The 8005-nt window shown below is 46.6% G+C and overlaps 1 non-coding gene across 1 annotated transcript; it reads right to left on the reverse strand.

Annotated features, from left to right (window-relative positions):
• Nucleotides 1-7923: 7923 nt before the first annotated feature.
• On the reverse strand, nucleotides 7924-8005 carry TRNAL-AAG (transfer RNA leucine (anticodon AAG)). Its single transcript has one exon. It is a non-coding gene; the product is annotated as a tRNA-Leu (tRNA).

The following is an 8005-nucleotide window of genomic DNA, read 5'->3' on the forward strand; positions in this document are numbered from 1 at the left end:
TGTAATGACTTGTTTGCAATATGATACTATATGGCTACAAGATGCAATATTGTGTCATCAAAATTTCAATCAGGAAAAAACTCACAAATTTACAATAAATTATTAAATTTAAGATGTGTCATTTCAAAGAAATATTTTATACTTTTTGAAATGCCACAAATTAAAAAAAAACCTTAAAGAGTTAAAGAAAGTAAATTTCCAGGGGAGCACAAACTAAATTTTTTAAAGGGGGGAGATAGGCCAAATAAGTTTGGGAACCTCTGGTCTGACCATATCAGAGGCCACTGCCTCCCCTCCCCCCATACTCAACAAACTCTAGTGGTTGCTTTTTCCTCCAGGATTAAACACAAAGTCCTCTGTTAGGCATTCAAAGCCCTTCACAATCTAGCTATTTTCACCTTTCCAGTCTCCTACAAATTACTCTCAGCCAGGTACTCTTCAATTTAAAGGCTCTGTCCTTGCTGTTCCACAAATAAGACACTCCATGTCACAACTTGGGTATTTTCCCTGTCTCCCATACTTGAAATGATTTTCTTCCTCATCTCTGCCTACTGGCTTCCTTTTAATCAAAATCAAAATTCCATCTTCTGCAGGAAGCCTTTCTCAACCCCTCTTAAATCTTGCGCCTTCTCTCTTTTAATTATTTCCAACACATCATATATATAGCTTGTGTGTACATATTTGTATAGTTATTGTTTGCCCCTTAGATTGTGAGCTTTTTGGGAACAGTTACTGTCTTTTGTCTTTTTCTGTATCCCTAGCACTCAGCATAGTATAGTGGCACTTAGTAATTGCTTAATAACATTTATTCATTAACTGAATGACTAATGGGGGAGAAAATATGTGAACAACCACGCAACTACAAGTTTTGTACAGTGTAGTTGGGAAGACATAGCAATGGAACTGACCAGAAAGTACCTTTTGCAAAAGGTAGCATTTGAGCCAAGTCTTGAAGGAAATCAGAGAAGAGAGGTGATGAGGAGGAAGGAGAGAATTCTGGGCATAAGGGCAGCCAATGTAAGGGCTGTTTTGCGGATCAAATGAAATAATATTTGTAAAGCACTTAGCATAGTGTTTAGCATAAAATAGGCAGTGAATTAAATGCTAACTGATATTACTAGAATATTTACCCAATTGTGGCATGTCTGAAACTTCTTTCAGGACAGCTAACAATCTCCAGATATAGGACTGATCCAAAGCTAGGAGTTCCAAGCAGTGCAAAAGATGACTTGATTTTGTTCAGCCCTCTTTCTGCCTCCAGTCAATAGCCTGAGAGTTCGCGATGGAGCACTGATGTGATGCTAGATTCACACTTCCTCTAAGTCCAATGCCGAAGCTCCCCTAAGAAAGCATCCCAGACTACACCTTTATAGACAAGAGCAGCACCCAGAGCAGAAAATCTTCCTGGCCAGGCCTGCCCAAACTTCCCATTTTGCCCACTTCTAATGGCCCAGAAGGCACCCCCTGGTGCCTTCCACAGAGGCTATGATGAGTTTGTCCCCCACCTTAGCCTCTGCCTACATTCTATTTCTCCTGGAGGAGAGAGCCTAAGCTCCCTGAAGGCAAGAAACTGGGTCATTTTCTCAGGTGCCAGCCCCTTTCACTGGACATAGCGTACAATGTGTGTGTGTGAGTGTGTGTGTGTACTTACATACATATTCATAATATATACATATGCAATACATATGTGTATATATATATATATATACACATATATAATATTAGATGTGTGCCTACGTGTGTATAGTTACTGTCCTTGTCTTGCCGCATAGCCCTTCGAAGGTGAACTCTTTTCTACATTGACCACCTTTCAGGCAGGCAGTTGCGAGTTCTGAGGAATTGTCTGATCCGGTGAAGGCTGAGTTGGAGGAGTCTTGGCCCTGGCTGGTGAGGATGTTAAGTACCACCAAGCCTGGTGGAGTGTGGAATTGCTACCTGAGGGAAAGAAGCAGCAAGTGCTCGAAGGCAAACAAACAAAAGATACTCCTTCCCTGAAAATCGAACCTGGGACCTGGCTGTGAAAACGCCAGAGTTTAACTCTTAAACCACCAGTGAGCACCCAAGACACCATGAACTCATCAATCACGGCCGCCTTGTCTCGATCAATAAACCTCGCCACATAAATTATCCTTCGTCTGCCCATGCATACAACACACTCGATTCCCCCTCTCTCAGCTTCCCCTCTGCTCACCCTTAAGTCCCGTAATCACTCTCTCCTGCCCACTTCTAACTTCCGCACAAAGTCGTCAATTCCCTTCTTGTCCTAAGACTCGGGATCTGTCCGGCTTTCTGAAAGAAGCTTGTGCTCGCAGGGACCAAAGTCTTCTGGCAGTCAACGGCTGAGGCTGGAAGCTCACGCGGGTCCCCTTGCTGCCCAGGCTGCCCCAGAACAGAGGTCCGGCCTCCCAATTGGTGGGCACCCGCACAAGCACCTCGAGGCATCCTGTCGTTTGCCCTAGCTTCCTGTTCCCTCGGTGCCAGCTGGATGGCCCAAGAGATGAGGTTTCTCTTTTCTGTGGCTCCCAAAGTGCCTGGAGCATCCTCAGGGCCTCTGTGTTGGTGCGCCTCGCCACTGGAGCCATCTGAAGGAATCGTGTGTGGCTCCCAGATGCAAAACAAGAAGAGAAAACGAGAAAGCCAGCAAGGAATGAAAAACCGTTCCATTGCGCTCCACGTCAGGGAATCGAACCCCGATCTTCAGCGCGACAGGCAGAGACACTCACCTCCATACTAACGAGGTCCCACTCGTGATACTATTTTACTCGCTGGATGACATTTATGTAGGCCATCTAGCCCAGGAAGAGAAGCCTTTTCTGTAAATCACACTCCATCTTTGCGCAGATTTTACCTCAGGTCCTTTATAGCTTCTTCCTCTCTTCTTCCCTTCTCCGCAGACACATCCAGGGGAGACAAACGCCATTCCACTCAAAGCCCCATCACTCTCAGACACTTCTCCTTCACCCTTAACCTTCACAGTCACCATCAGGGCCAGGCAAGTAACTTAACTGCAATTGCTTGGAAAAGTTCCCGTTCCTGTCCTTAGACTAGGTGACTCTTGAAGTCCTAAACTTTGTCAGTACCTCCCCTCCCCCCACTCCATATGTCTGGGAGGGTGGAGAGAGGGTGACAGAAGATGCTAATATTTGTCCCAACCTTCAGTTTCTCTCCTCATTCTATCCTCCTTGATCTGTTTCAGGGCAAGGGTTACAAATGCTATGTAGTCATTTCTGTCTCTTTGGACTTCTACATGTGGTGTCCTCTTTCCCTTATTTGGAAAAGAATTCTTACCCACATGTACAAAAAATATTTATAGCAGCTCTTTTTGTGGCAGCAAAGAATTGGAAATTGAGAGGATGCCCATCAATTGGGGAATGACTGAACAAATTGTGGTATGTGAATGTAATGGAATACTATTGTACTAAAAGAAATGAACAGGCTAGCTTCAGAAAAACTTGGAAGGATTTGTATGGTCTGATGCTGAGTGAAATGAGCAGAACCAGGAGAATGTTGTATGAAGTAACAGCCACGTTATGCAATGATTAATATTGATAGACTTAACCCTCCTCAGCAATACAAGGATCTAAGACATCTCCAAAGGCCTCGTGATGGAAAATGCTATCCACACCTAAAGAAAGAAGTATGGAGTTTGAATGCAGAAAGAAGCATACTATTTTCTATTTTTTTCCTTCTGTTTTGTTTCCTCTTTCTGGTGGTTCCTCCTATTGGTTCTAATTCTTCCTTACAACATCACTAATGTGAAAATATGTTTAATAGGAATGTATATGTATAGCCTATATCAGATTGCTCACTGTCTCAAAAGCTTATGGATGTGATTGTTGATAATTCAAAATAAATTAATTTTTAAAAAGAAAAAAAAGAATTCTTTATCCAGCCACAGCTGCAAAAAGCATCTGATTCTATTCTTTTCTATTCTATTTTTTAAAATAACATTTCCTTCCTCAATGTGGACTATCCATTCTGAGATAATTGCATTATAAAGCGTAAGTTGCTGGTTACCAACAAAGTTATGGTCACAATGGCACTCTTGGAAAAAAAAATTTTGACAAGGTATGTCAAGAATTGTTTGGAGAAGAAGGGAAGGACTGGAAGCCCAGAGACCAATTTAGGAAATTGTTTCCATTATCCAAGAGGGCCTAAAGAAGGTCTGTGACCCTTAGAACTGAGAAGGGGAGTAGATGAATGTCAAGGGAGGTGTGGAAGTGAAGAGGCCAAGATTTAGAAACTGAGGGAATGTGGTTTGAGAGGAAGAGAGGAGGGGTGGAGTACGGATGGTGAGGTGGAGGATAGGAAGCAGGGTGACTGGGAAGATGGCTGTGTCCTTCATAGAATTACAAAATTTCCTCTTCCCCAAACCCCAAACCCAGTGGGAAGGTGGCAGAGGTTGGGAGAGGAGAGAGGAGCTTCATTTTGTACTTGTTTAGTTTGAGACTCAATGGTTATGTTTTGTAGGAACTCAAGAGTGATATTGGTCTTCATATATACACATCTCAGTAATTTGCTTAGAAGTAGTAGTAATAGAAACCAGGGGAAGAACTGAAGAGATCAGAGAGAGAATGAGATGTGAATGTGCAAAGTTGGAAGACCAGAAGGTCCAGAAATGGATATCCTGGAAGGACACCCATAGTGAGTGGATCTGGATCATGGGGTCTCCTGAGGTAAAAGAGGGGAAGGAACAGTCCTAGAGAAATTCAGAAAAGCTGGAGAGAGAGCCAGGTTAGGGAAGATGATGGAGAAGGGAATATCCAAGAGGAGGGATTGCATTGTCCAAACCTGAAGCAAGTTCAGAAGCATGAGAGAATGGAATCTCTTTTTCTCCAATTCTCACTAACCTGGGTGGGAGAGCAGTTTCAGTTGAGGGATCAGTGGAGAAGGCATATGAAGAAGGGTTGGAGGTGAGTGGGAGGACAGAAAGTTGTGGCTAATCACCTGAAGGTTTTTTCCTAGGATATTCCCGGTAGAAGTGAGGAATGAGGGAGGACGACTGAGACTGGATAGCTTCTAGTGAGCTCTTCTTACTAAGGAGGTAGTCTGTCCCTGTAGGGCCTGGTCTGTCTGTGTCTGTCCAGGAGAGGGACTAGGGAATAAAGTCAGACACCCACTTTTTCCCAATCCTCTATCACCAACGTGATGGTGCACCCAAAATAGGGGCCACCCTAATTGTATACCAGAGCCTCCCTCCAAAGCCTTCTTGGGCCCGGGATCGGGGCTGAGGGTGGTTTCCAGGTTAGAAGTTGGAAAGAACCAGGATGCTAGAGTTAGGGCTAGAACGGGTCTATGCCGCTCATTGGGCAGATAAGCCTTGTAAAAGATGTGAGAGGAGAAGGTGAATCCTGGCAGAAGAATTAAGCGCCGCTAGTTCCAGAGGATGGGCATGAAAGAGTGGTAAGTGGAAGTTGGACGTCGATATTCTTAGAATTGAGTTTTTCCTTTGTATTTGTCAATGAAGGGGTGAAGAATGGAGGAGGAAGGTCCAAACGAATGGAGGAAGAGGGTGTGGAAAGTAAAGACAGGACTTGGCGGGGACATTTCTCCTGCTCTGGGTGGGGTGCGAAAGAGGTTTCGTGAGGGTAAGGAGTCGTCTTGTCTTGGGTCCTTGTTTTGTATTGGCTTATCCCTAGATGTCAAGTGGAAAAGCGGGGTTCCGTTTTCCGATTGGGAGCACAAGCTTTTCTTTTTTTAATTCTTGTCCGCTTGCTGTTTTTCTTCGTGTTTAGCAACTGGGAGGCATACAGAGTTCCTTCACTCCCAGTGACCTAAGTGTCCCCTCAGCCCACAAGCACGCAGGAAAGGCAAGGAAGGGGTCCCTTGAGCCCACCTGGCTCTTGCCTACCGGTACTTCGGAGGCCACAGAACTGAGAAGCAGATGATCTTGGGCCATGGAACAGGCATGGAGGGAAGAGGATGCCGATGCAAGGGAGGGCACAGCACAGGGCTGTGGAGCGGGTCACTGTCCGCCCTATGGGCCTGGCGCTCAGTTCCCTCCCGCCTAACCTTGAGAGAGCTGCTCCCCCGGACTGTGTGGGCAGTGAGGGTGCGCTCCTAGACTTAGTGCCGCAGCCGCTCAAACATTATTCCTGGCAAGGCGCTCCTCCTGAGGTCCAAAGTAACCACGACTCTTTGGAAGCCTAGATGGTAGGAGAAGGATATGGAGGAAGGTGTGCGTAAGTTAAGAGTGCAAGGGAAAGACTGGTGGCGAGCATGTGTGGGCAAGAGAGAGGCCGCTGAGGTAGGGGAGAGGTATTCGGAATGCGTGACTTGGCGTGAAGGTTAGGATTGCAGAAGAGGCTGAACTAAGGAGATAGAATGTGTGTGGGTTGTGAAGGTTCGGGAAGCTGGGGAAGAAACAGGAAGGGCGGTTGGTGTAGTGGGGCTTTTTGCACTAAGTAGGAGACCCTAGTAAGGGGGTGAGGTCATTTATTACCGCTCCCTGGTGGTCTAGTGGCTAGGATTCGCAGCCCGGTTCGACTCCCGATCAGGGAATCCCTTTTGTTTGGCCCGCTTCACCTCTTCCTCTGGACATTCCCACAGCTGGCAATTTCCCTCTTCACCAGTTCATTGAAATACATACTGTCCTTAGCCTCCGACCAGGTCATTTCACTTCACCTGTCGCTAGGCAAAACAATATTCAAAGCATTCTGCCAAGCCTGCACCCTCCTTCCGGGAAAGTGCTCAAGGCCGAAAAGGGTCCAAGTTCGACTGCCCCTCAATACAGGCTGCAAGCCTGCCATCTGCCGTTGCCATCCGTCCCAACTCTTTTTCAGCGGCACCCTTTCCATTTCGCCAAGAAAATTCCCTAGTCCGACATCTCCCTCCCTATCGGGCCTATATACGCTAAGAAACTCAAACAAGACAGCTCCTCTGCACACACAAACACCAAAACTTTCCTACAATCTGCTGGGAGTCGGTGAAGGATGACCCAGACGTGGTAGAAACAAGGACGCAACCCCAGGACGTATGTTGGGCTCGGGAACCTCGGAACAGATGTGTAAGGAACAGGTGTAAGGAGGGATTCATAATGGCCCTAGACTTAAACGGCCACTAGGAGAAATCCGGAGAAAGAAGGCAAGAATTGTATGAACGGATCCTCAGTGAGTTCTGAAGAACCAGAGAAAGTACGAGATGCCGAGACTTGGAAAATGTCAATGACAAGAGCCGGAAAAGGAGAGCCAAAGGCTCTTGTAGTTCATTTTAAGGCTTAGTCTTAGCTTCTAGACGACCAAAGAAAGGGGCAGGATACAACCAACGCACCTGCCCCCATCCCAGTTCTGACCTGTACAAAACAAGTCAAAAAATAAAAGAAGCTAGGAAGGAAAGGTGTTTGTGCTGAGCGGAGGGGAGGGAGATACGCCTGCTCTGCTAACTGTTAGCAGGTTGAGTCCCTCCCCTGGAGTACCGTTTCTTGCCTTTCCTGTGTACTTGTGGGCTGGGGCGACACTTAGGTCACTGAGAGTGAAGGAACCATGTATGGCTCCCAGCTGCTGAACAGGAAGAAAAACAAACAGCAAGCAGACAAGAATTTTTTTTTACCCTCACTGACAGATCTGCTGGGAAAGTTAGGACCCAGCCAGGAGCAACTTTTCTGTTCTCTGGCATTGCACCACTCCCCAAAACGCCTTTGCCTTTGCCGGTGGTCTGAGAACCACCAGAGAAGGATGGTTCCTGGGCTTTGTAGGGTGGGGGTGTGGGAGCGTTTCCCGGCAGAGTGGAAGGAAGAAGGGCCAGTCCAGAGAGCACCTCGCGAAGCGTAAGTAAGGAGGTAACAAGATGGACTCGTAGCCAGCCTGCGATTGGCGTGAGTTTCTACAGTGAGGCAGCCTGCCTTTGGCTTTCTAGCTGTGTTATGGCTGTTGTCCAGCCTCTACTAGAAGGAGCGAGCTAAGCGGGGCAAGATGAAAAGGACTATGTCAGAAGTGGGATTCGAACCACGCCTCCAGGGGAGACTGCGACCTTAACGCAGCACCTTAGACCGCTCGGCCATCCTGAC

The sequence above is a fragment of the Phascolarctos cinereus genome, unplaced genomic scaffold, assembly GCF_003287225.1.
Source record: "Phascolarctos cinereus isolate Bilbo 61053 unplaced genomic scaffold, phaCin_HiC Scaffold_5;HRSCAF=322, whole genome shotgun sequence".
In the NCBI taxonomy this organism is placed as follows: Eukaryota; Metazoa; Chordata; class Mammalia; order Diprotodontia; family Phascolarctidae; genus Phascolarctos; species Phascolarctos cinereus.